This window comes from Zootermopsis nevadensis, unplaced genomic scaffold (genome assembly GCF_977971745.1).
Source record: "Zootermopsis nevadensis isolate Lab colony 2312 unplaced genomic scaffold, Znev_1.0 Znev_ptg000028l, whole genome shotgun sequence".
Classification (NCBI taxonomy): domain Eukaryota; kingdom Metazoa; phylum Arthropoda; class Insecta; order Blattodea; family Termopsidae; genus Zootermopsis; species Zootermopsis nevadensis.
Window position 1 is genome coordinate 8,178,471 of NW_028259160.1, and position 9,833 is coordinate 8,188,303.

General features: G+C 37.9%; 1 protein-coding gene across 1 annotated transcript in view; it reads right to left on the reverse strand.

Annotated features, from left to right (window-relative positions):
• TfIIA-L (transcription factor IIA L) overlaps nt 1–9,833 on the reverse strand; it is a 156,214-nt gene that overhangs the window by 29,167 nt on the left and 117,214 nt on the right. The gene's annotated exons all lie outside the window — the stretch shown is intronic.

Genomic DNA, 9,833 nt, shown 5'->3' on the forward strand with positions numbered 1-9,833 from the left:
CCACCACGTACAATTGTATATGCTGAAAATTGCTGTCTTCTGGGTTGTTGCGCATTGTAATCTGGCAGAAGTTTACTAGACTGCACGGCGCTACAACCCAGAAGACAGCCATCTTCGGACACAACGCCGTGAAACCTCAAATGCTGATGACCAAAGATTATTAGCAGAAAATGAACATTTACAGAAGGGGTTTTAGTTTGAATAACAGTTTGGAAATGCACAACACAAAATTACATCAAAAGCGATGATAATGAGAGAGAATTACACAATATGCATACAAATTGTTGTAAAGGGAACAATTTTGCAACAGGTCAAAGATTTTAAATACTTTGTATAGCGGATTTCTAATAAAGACGTAAATATAGAGCTGGACGAAAATTTAAATTTAACGGTGTACTGAAGAGACATTACAACAGAGAAGCGGTTACGGTACACCAACTGAGATTTCATAATGCTGTCTCAGAAACAAGCTTATTATACAGAATCGGATGTTGAGTCGAGATCTGGAGACAAATAGGGGATCGAAGAAGCAGAATTGAGATTTCTAAGTGGTTTCAAAGGAGTAACTTTGAGAGACAGACAGCGAAGAAGGGACATTAAGAATTTATATGCTAACAAAACGATCGACGACGTCAAGGAATGAATAAAGGGGGAGTGGAGATGTCACGTTCACCGGACGTCAGACTAAAGATTAACAAGACGAGAACTGAAATGCAGACTTCGAGAAAAGCGGAATGTTTTGAATGGATTGTGTAACGACCAAACGAGTCTAAACGGCCTAGGCCTTGTAATGAAGAAGATTAGTTTTTATGGTTGTGAAACTTCGTATCCCATATTAAAGGAAGGTCGCTGATTGAGGATGTTTGAGAACGGTGGTAAGGAGTTTATTTTCTTACCATCTACGTACAGGACTTCCAGGTAGTCCTCACTTTCGGTTTTCCGAGCAAAATCTTGTATGCATTTATTTGTCCCATGTTTGTTACATGGATCCTTTGTTTTATCACCCTGTTTATATATGGAAAAAAAATATAAATTATAAATCTCTTTATTATACAATTCTGTCCAGCCTCTCGTTGCTTCATCACTCTTATATACAAATATTTTTCTCATATTTTCGGCATCCTGTCCTCACATAAATTCAAACCGTGTTCTCCCCTTAACATCGGATTCAAGGTCTTACAAATATACGAAACAAAAAGTAGAAATTATACTACGCAGGTTCGTATAGTTTATGTTTTTAAGTACGAGGCTGATGGCATATGATTTTGAAATGAATTGTAACAAACATTGTCTGAATTTAATTAGATATTAATCTATTCTAAATCTACTGTTAATGTATTCGTGAATTCAATTCTAATTGGTTACTATAGTTCCCAAATTGTTCAAATATGTCACATTTTCAAAAGATATAAACTATCTCTATATATTATAATTTTGTCTCGCAGTCTAGTGACTGGTCATGAGCATGTATTTAGATTTACTTCTATAATCTTCTTATTAGCGTGTAAAGAATCTCTTTGCCAGGTAATATCCTGGTCACATTCTATTAACAACTTTTCCATTTATAGGGAATAATGCGAAAATCAAGGGGTCATTTATTGAAAAGTGGAACGCATCGGAGGATGGGTGGACAAATTAATGCATACACGAGCAGATTGATTGATTTCATAGTTGAATAGATGAGTAGATAGATTTGTAGTTAATAAAGGGGTGATAATGATCAGTATTTTCTAACCACAGAAATGCAATTATGCCATTTTTGGTTGTGTGTATGTAATTTTCAAAATTATAGATAGAATGCAAACAATATGGATTGTAATTGTTAGTAAAAGTATACTACAAATTCTAATATGAAGCTAATTCATATCTAGTTATTAACGTATATTAAAACTCTATTCAATAAGAATGTTTAGGATGAAAGGGCATAATTACAATTTTTCTCACATGTGTGAGTAGCGACATAAACGGAAAACTGAAAAAGAAATGATTGAAATAATGACGTCGCGACGTTCCATTTAGTTCAAAGAAACCGACTTAACCCGTTGCTGCAGTGAGCCAAATGGTTCGTGAAAGAAAAAGGGACGCCGAATCTGACACAACGAACCTTCGTCGTCTTCGTAAAGACACTGAGGAAGCCTGTAAATCTTCCAATCATCGATCCAATGCTGTTTGGTTTATTGGCCGTTTTATAGTCTGCCTCAAGTTTTGTTTTCTTAGGTTATATGTATTCTGTTCTGTTTATTTTGACGTCTGTGACTGTCGTTCACTCTCCTTGTTCACAGGGAAAATGTAGAGTTACAGACTAACTCTCCCAAAGTTTGCTCCGCAGAGAATTCAAGTTGAAATGGATTATGATGACATAATTTAATTAAATTACGCTGGTGTTCTTTGTTATTATAAATTTGCTCAGTGCTTCGGAAACTACTAATGACATACTAAGGGCTTTCATTATTTGGCAATATCTATAAAAAAACCCTTTAAACTACACGACTAAGAGACGGTCGCTCAGCTGTTCAAAAAATGCATTTTATGCAAAGCGATGATTAATTACCGTATTCAAAATAGTCCGCCTGTAAATCCTGCTATGAAGTAATCGAATCCGGCCCACATATTCACAAGTTAGTATTACTCTCTTAAGTGGCCTCCTGCAATCATGTTTTCCGACTAATGTGCTGTGTATTTCTAATCCACCACTCATGTTACAAGCTACATGTCCCACTCCTTCTCATTCTCTTATATCTAATCACATTAGCAGCATCTGGTGAAGAGTACAAACTATGAAGTTCCTCGTTATGCAAATTTACCCCTAAAATCGTGATAATATTTTTACCAGAATCTATAGCTTGACCACTCTTCCACATCATACCGAAGTCCAACGAACCGAACGTAGATCGTTGCCAACTGCAGTGAACGTGACGCAGTAGCACGTTCCTAACACTACAAAGCTTTAAGATGCTAAGTGGGGTTTGAGGTTTTCATGGCGGTGAGTCTGAAGATGGCTGTCTTCTGGGATGTTGCGCCGTGTAGTCTGATAGAAGTTCACAGACGTTTCAGAGGCCCTTGCTGCCTCCATCATCAGAGCTATGATGGAGGCAGCAATGACCTCTAAAAAGTTAGTAAACGTCTACCAGGCTACACGGCGCAACATCCCAGAAGACAGCCATCTCCTTTAAGATGCCGTTTTATGGACTTCCAAACGTGAAGTCTGATAGAATAAGATCTTGTTAAGAAGATTTCTCTCATCGCCCTGATGAGGGAGGCAGTATGACCTCTGAAACGCTGGTAAACATCGACCAGATTACATAGCGTAACAACCCAGAAGACAGAAATCTTCATAATCACCGCTGTGAAAATCTCAAAGCTTACAAGATCTTGTTAAAATTTCGAAGGAAATTAAGAGCAGACAAAATCCAGTGAATGCTTCCTACAATGCAGTTCGGAATATTTTGTCTTCCCGTTTAATATGTAAAAAACGAAAGATTAAAGAATATGGAGCTTAGGGGGTTAAAAGAGACTCGAGGAAGTTGCATAATAAGACGATTAATTATTTGTGTTCTTCAAGGAAGATTAAATGAACACAACATGTAGCACGCATGGGAAAGATTTTCAAAAAATCTGAACAGAACAGACCACTTGGTACCTAGACATAGATGGAAAGACAATATTAAAACGGATCCAAATCAAATAAGATGTGAGAGTGTGGAATAGATTCTTCTGGGTCGAGATACGTTCCAGTGGCTGGTCCTGTTAAGCACGGTAATGAGCTTTACGGTTCTATAAAGGCGGGAAGTATCCTAACTAGCTGAGCGGCTATCAGCATCGCAAGTAGGATTCTATCCCGCTAATTGCAGGGTTTTGAAACATCTACAGTGAGTACCTAATCCATTTTGCCCAAGCCTAGAAGTTGTATCAATCTGAATATTAAAAAATGATAGTTGCAGAATAGCTGCAATATTCAGTTACATACATATTACCCTACTTTGTTTATGAGGATCCAAATGGCTGTAAGCAGTTAGTGTACAACCCCCAGTTCATCTGGCCCGAGTAACCCCCTCAATCTGTGGCTCTATGTTTCCTGTTATGTCTTCATTGCATTTACCCTGCAAATTTATAGACCACGTGGTTTCTAGCTAAATGTGTATTGATTTTCGACAATAAATAAAATCCAGTATCTACTTCGTCTTGAGTGGCTGTGAACGAAATTACAGAATCCTTTTATACCAGCTGATAACGAATAGGCACAAGTGGACCAGGACGCTGTAACACAACACATCACTTTGCCAGCCATATGGCAGATATCTGTAGTCCTATTCCAACTACTGCATGACAAGGAATGTCGAGGTTTGAAATCAGTGTCGGAGAGAAACATCGTTACGTAGAACTACGCTTAATTCGAACCTACTAAAACTTACCCGCTATGCAATCCTGATGTACGAGGTGTGGGTGGTTGATGCTTCGTTCCGCTTATTTTGCGAGCGCTGCAGCTGGTACACTTTATATTATCATCTCATGCATCAAATACACCATTATCCTTGGTACTAACTTGAGTGTCATATAAAATATGCCCTTTATGATTATGACAGATGACGGCCTATTGTTAAACTCGAAATTATTGTTGTCTCGTGAAGGTGATAAATAAAGCAAAAACTCTCCTGTGGCTACCATCGTTTTTATTGTACTTAAATATTGATCGCTTAGCCTTTTTATTACGAGACTATGTACAATGTAAGCCTACACCTATAACTATACGCACAAGACATTGGTTTATTCGACTGAATGTCGAAGAGAAGTGGAGGTATGCAATAAGCAGTTGAAAAGTAAGCTGATTATCTTAAGGAACCACACATTCGTAAGGATTTTCGGACGTTTTGGGGTACTACATTTTTATTTCTCTGTCTGTGATAGTCACTTAAGACTGGGGCCAATGGCACATTCATCGCCCTGATGACGGAGGCAGTATGACCTCTGAAACGTTGGTAAACATCGACCAGACTACACAGCGCAACAACCCAGAAGACAGAAATCTTCATACTCTGATGACGGAGGCAGTATAACCTCTGAAACGTTGGTTAACATCGACCAGACTACACAGCGCAACAACCCAGAAGACAGAAAGCTTCATACTAAGAATCGCCCTGATGACGGAGGCAGTATGACCTCTGAAACGTTGGTAAACATCGACCAGACTACACAGCACAACAACCCAGAAGACAGAAATCTTAATAAATCTAACTTACGAGAAACCAACTGACATGATAATACTATGAGTTCACCTTGTTTTACTTGAATCATGGAAAACAGTCTGAAACGTAAATATTTTACAATCAGTGTAAATTTACACTCGGCGTCTTATCAACAAGCCAAAGTACTAAGAATGAAAATGAAACATGAAGCTTTGTAATCAAGCGAGGGGTAAGAAGCTAATTAGTATAAAGACTACGACAGAATAACGACACACAAGAGCGTCAGTTCATCTCAATGCAGTATCAATGTTACTGGCAAAGAAAACGTAAACCAATAATATTGATTTTCTTTCAACATTTTTAAACGGCATAATGTATTGTATTAATTTCATCTATGTCGTAAAACTTTACATACTAATGTTGCAATATCATTACTTTCTTAGAAGCCCGACTGACGTTTGGTTCTCAGCCCAATTAACGGCATGTTGAAAATGTATGCTAATGAATATTGGGTAGATATTTTTACAGAAAAATCTGTATTTTAAAGTACGCTTAGAGATACATTAGAAATCACTAGTATATTTCAATGCACAATCCCGAACCAAAAATGAACGATTAACAAGAAGCTTATAAACTCCACGCAACTTCTTTCGTCAGTGAGCGTCTCCTTAAATTGTTATAATCAAAACTGCATTTTAAGTTAGTAGCCTATACAGGGCGCTTGCAGCTGATACATCAAACAAAACGAAGGACCAATATTCAGCCAAACTTCCACGGTTTTGAATCAGGAGATCTGGGGATCTGTTAAACAAGCAGGGTGACGTCAAAGTTCCATCTCACAGGCGTCAGGACCTCCCACGCGGCTAGCCCACCCCACGGTATATAACGACGCCGTGTTCCCCTCCCCTTCCCTCGTCTGTCACCGCGACAACGATCACGTCGGGTGGCTAACCCCAAGTACTGAATGAATCAGGGGTGTCCACTTTTATGTGGTCTGGAGCTCAGTACAATGAAACGTATATAGCAATAATAACCGCGTACGCAAATTACATCGGTAGCCTAGATCATGGTACATCATTGAATAAGCAGTAAATGAAGCAGATCGTGATAGTAAATATAATGATACGCATATATTCTTAATTGAGAGATCTAATTACCACAGAAAGAAAGATTTGTCGTACTGACAGGCAAATTACTGCGGAAACTAAAGGCTGATGATAATGGCTTATTATTGTCTGGGGGGGGGGGTGAATATTTATAAGGCATAAAATCTTGAAAGGATTTTTATGAATTGTGTGGTTGTGATTTAGTATTGGTGCAGGGGATTAAAATGTTATTAAATGACTCATAGATTTATTATCATGTGAGATTTTATAAGATTTGAGGTTATGTCACTGGTAGAATATTCTCATAATATCTACATTACTGTAGTGGTTCTAGAGGATAGTGTTTGTGATAGCGATTGGTGTAATCACTGGAAGATATCGCACAGCTGGCATTTTCTTTAAGCGTCATGTCGTGTACCATTGAAAGCAATTCTGAAGATATCTATGGCAATCCACTTGAAGGTAGAAACATGAACGTGTCGTGTTGTCTTGTGTATAACAAAGAAGTTAATTAGCTATCATGTTGTAACTATGAGTTATTCTACCTTGTAATTAAGTTTCATTACGTATTCCGTTCATGGAACGTAATTAGCTAACCACCTTCACCTGTCAACATAGCTACGTATACTAAATTCAGAATGAAACTTGCAATAGAAGCATCTGCTAGCAGATGAGGCGTTGTGGTTAAACGTTCTTGGAAATGATTTACTTTGTAAATGTTATATCAGAATGAGAAAATATGTGCGAAGTCTTTGGATAAAGGATGAAGACAAAATCTGCTCGGTGTGTGGCTTTATCAGTCAAAAGGCGTCATGAATATGCAAATTGTTTGGGAATGAATAATCCGGAATAAGAAAAATACAGAGATGATATATACAAAGTATTATTATTCTTTCTTTTTATTCTTGTGGTACATTTTATGACAAAGTGAATAATGACTTGAAATACGCAATTGTGAGTACAATGTCTAAAGTGGAAAAGTGAATTTTATAAATATGCAGTGGTAAAGTCTTACATCGCTCAACTCATACAATTTGCAAGGTTTGACGAAGTGTAATAATGGGCATGTAGACCAATTATAACTGAGAATTTACCCAAAGCCTTTTGTTCCCGTATTACCTCAACAGGCTTCGCTTCATTACCTATTCTGTGCAATAAATACATTAAACGAATTCATAATCCGAAGTTGTGTTTGACCGTCTACAGGTTTCATGCATGTAACTACTGAATGGATTTCACTAATATTTCGTACTGAAGTTATATATTACACGTTTCTTGTGAAACTTCATTTTAGTGTGTATTTTCCTACTTTACGTAAAGAGCAAGTCAAGTATTATGACTTGCATTAAAAACGGCTTACTTAAAACTGTTACCGGACATAAAATATAGACACTACTTAATTTTTTCGATATGACGATTTAAAATGGAGAAATGCATTTCTTTACCTACGCAATTCTAGCGCATATTTCTGCCGCAAGGCTGTCGCAGAATCAATAAAATCTGTTAATGGTTCACGTAATTTGAAAACTATGTAACATTGCTCCGCAAAAAATTAACATATTCCCAATGTTATAGAACTGTGGTGTTTAATGAAATACAGGTACAAGACAATGCGTCATCCGCCCGGTTTTAATTGGCCTTCTGAATTACAAATATTCATATTTTCTCCTGAATTATGAATTTGAGTGCTAATTTCTGTCACAAGAGTTTAAAACAAAATTGATAAGCCAAAAACCCAAGAAAGAAATTAATTATAATGTGTTATAAGTGAAAATTTTGACCGTAGAGATTTTCAGATTCAAATGAGTACATTCGAAACCTTCCCACTCTTATTGCATCTTGTTTAATTACACGACTCTGATGTGACGGGCCAACAATGGGTCGAAATCTACACTGAACGCAGAAGGCCACGTAAATTCCGTGACAATTTAATCGTCAACTGTTTGTGTTCTATTTGAGCTGCTCGTTAAGACAGGTGAGAAAACTGTGGGGGTACAACTACAATGAAACAAAGGGCCTAGGGCCTAATAACTGTGACACTCTTCCGCACTACTCTTCAGCGTTGCCTGACCATAAATTTGGGATGAAGGTAACTAATCATATGCACTTATAGAAACTATTGTTTCATTACAGAGACTGGTTTATTCTGTATTTGGGTATAGAGTAGTAAAACGTAATAACAGTCTTTATTAGTCTTTCAAATGTCAATGTATTGTACAAATGGTGGAACGAAGGAATCTATTGGTTGTATACCAATGCGCACGACTAGCGTTACATTAAGGGCTGTGTGTTGTTTCTATTGAAACTTAATCTTCCAGCACAAATTGTTTTTACCAACTGTTCAGCAAGGCAGAAGATTAAGAAAAGACTATCCAGTCAAGGAGCATCTGTTGGATTGGGTTCGTCAATTGTGCTTTAAGCCGACATTCTATCAACAGATAAACAAGCTGTGCTACTGAGGATTATCGGGTTACGTAGACAGAATGGAAATGAGACTGCTTGCATGGAAATGTCTACGTTGAAACGACGGAAGGTAAAGTTTCACAAAAGAAAACAAACCATGAAAACGCTTGGAACGGAGGATATTCGGAGAAGTTATATTACGGTAAGAATCTAGAAGCAGGCAGTTTCCGTCTTGCTTTACATTGTTAAATTAAATAAGATGAAACATCATCTGCAGACTTGAGAACGAAACAGTTGATTTTCTCTCGAAGAACAGACACTTGGTGTTTTGACACTCAGTATTCTCAGAAGTGAAAGGTCACAGACAGAAGTCATGCTAGTACAATGCACTACAGATTACCATCCAGCCACAGAACCAGCTAAAATATCAAATGCAACGCCGAGATTCTGAATCCGGCTGTCTACGATTTTAAACAGCCTGTGGAGGCGAACAGGAAAAGGCTGGAGCTACGTGACTTCAGCGGTTAACCATATTCAGCATTTTTCTAATGTTCTTAATAAAACATTGCTGTGGAAGAGACAATCTGTCAGAGACGATCGTTATCAATCTCGCTTGCCTAGCTGAGCACGTATAACGTGAAAGATACATAACTAAAGCCGTGGGCTAGAGGTTTTGAGAATCCACTAGCTTAGATTGCTAGCTAGACAAGACATTGTTCTCCTTCTATGGGTTTATTGCGGTATTCACAGCAATCCGCCACTAGTGAAAGTGGATACATTGTGCGGGATGTGTACCCTGGGGTAAGAAAACGGAGAGAGTGAGACAATGTTCATTGGGGCTCGAATTCTGTTCGAAGATTCATGTTTGTGTTCTTATGTGTTGCGCTGTCTGGTGTAGGCAGAGACCTCAAATAGGCCAGTTTCCTGGTTAGCGAGTACCATCGAAGTATCTAAGACTTTCTAGAGTCTTCACATCTCCAGAATTAATTTTGAATCCGAAGAAACTTGACGACACAAACCGCCCACTCCCGTCAATTCAAAGACTACACCCCCCCTCCCAAGGATAACTTAACGATGATTGATTTTTGCATTATTATGAATTAGGCATGGACAGGTAAAATAATATTTGCCTATTTGTATC